This window comes from Penaeus monodon, chromosome 23 (genome assembly GCF_015228065.2).
Source record: "Penaeus monodon isolate SGIC_2016 chromosome 23, NSTDA_Pmon_1, whole genome shotgun sequence".
In the NCBI taxonomy this organism is placed as follows: Eukaryota; Metazoa; Arthropoda; class Malacostraca; order Decapoda; family Penaeidae; genus Penaeus; species Penaeus monodon.
This window is the reverse complement of record NC_051408.1, coordinates 6,872,970-6,873,964: the sequence shown is the minus strand read 5'-3', so window position 1 is coordinate 6,873,964 and position 995 is coordinate 6,872,970. Positions and strand designations below refer to the sequence as shown.

The window sequence follows — 995 nt, the reverse complement described above, 5'->3', positions numbered from 1 at the left end:
TCTCTTTCAGAGGAGAAATCAAGAATTTGCCCTTTTTTAACAGCAAATATGCAAAGTGCACACGGAGCGAAAGCCAAATAAATTGCGGTCAGGGTGTAGCGCCAAGAGCCTGGTGCCGACTGTGGTGTTGATTTGTGTAACAGGACTGGAAGGAGGGAAGGGGCCTAGTTAGCTTTTTCACAGCCTCCTCGTGTAAGCTTTCAAAGGGGGGAATGGAGAGCATTTAGGAAGCATGGAGGGTTTACAGTTAGGTTTGCGTAGTGCATGGTGGACACAGCGAGTGAAATAAATCTTGGGGTATTTAAGGTGGTGCCTGTGTATTCCCGTGTAATCTGGGTTGGTCATTGCAGTATAGACATGGACATTAGGTGCGAGTGAACGGAAGAGAGAAGGCATTTGTTTTATTGTATATGTTGTGAGTCGTATATTTATCTCTGTGATTCCAGGCATCATGGTAGGTACGAAGTATGTGTGTAGGCCTATGCAAAAGATGTTTGCGGTGTAGTAATTTAAAACACCAAACTCTAGATTTTCATATAATGACCCCCCCCCCTCTGAAGGAAATGGGTTCAGAGCCATCTTTCAGGAGGTCTAGGGCGCCCAGGTAGGAGGGGACTAGATTGGCTGGTGTCCGTGATATTAATTCCCAGGCGATACTGCGGCCGGAATTGCATTAAGCTTTCCAAGGCTGCGTTTACATCAAGCTGAGTCGATTCCATTTAGGAAAATAACTCGATTCGGTTCAGTCTGAATCAGCACCAGTCAAGGTGTCAGAATCTACAGGCAGTGAAGCATAGGCTGTCCTTGATGAGTGTGGACGTAGACATTCTCAGTGGTTTTGCTGCGGTTGGGGCGGTGGAGGCGGAACGGTCGGGCGAGAATTAGGGGGAATGAAGTTAATGCAACGCGATCTGAATTGGGGTAAACGATCTAGAGAATTTTTTATTTGTTTGGGATGACCTCATAATAATTTAAAATGCTAATGGAGTCGACTG

General features: G+C 45.9%; 1 protein-coding gene across 1 annotated transcript in view; it reads left to right on the top strand.

Moving 5' to 3' along the window:
- The window catches only part of LOC119587748 (cryptochrome-1-like), a gene marked incomplete in the record, with an annotated part of 40,863 nt that overhangs the window by 16,602 nt on the left and 23,266 nt on the right, over positions 1 to 995 (top strand).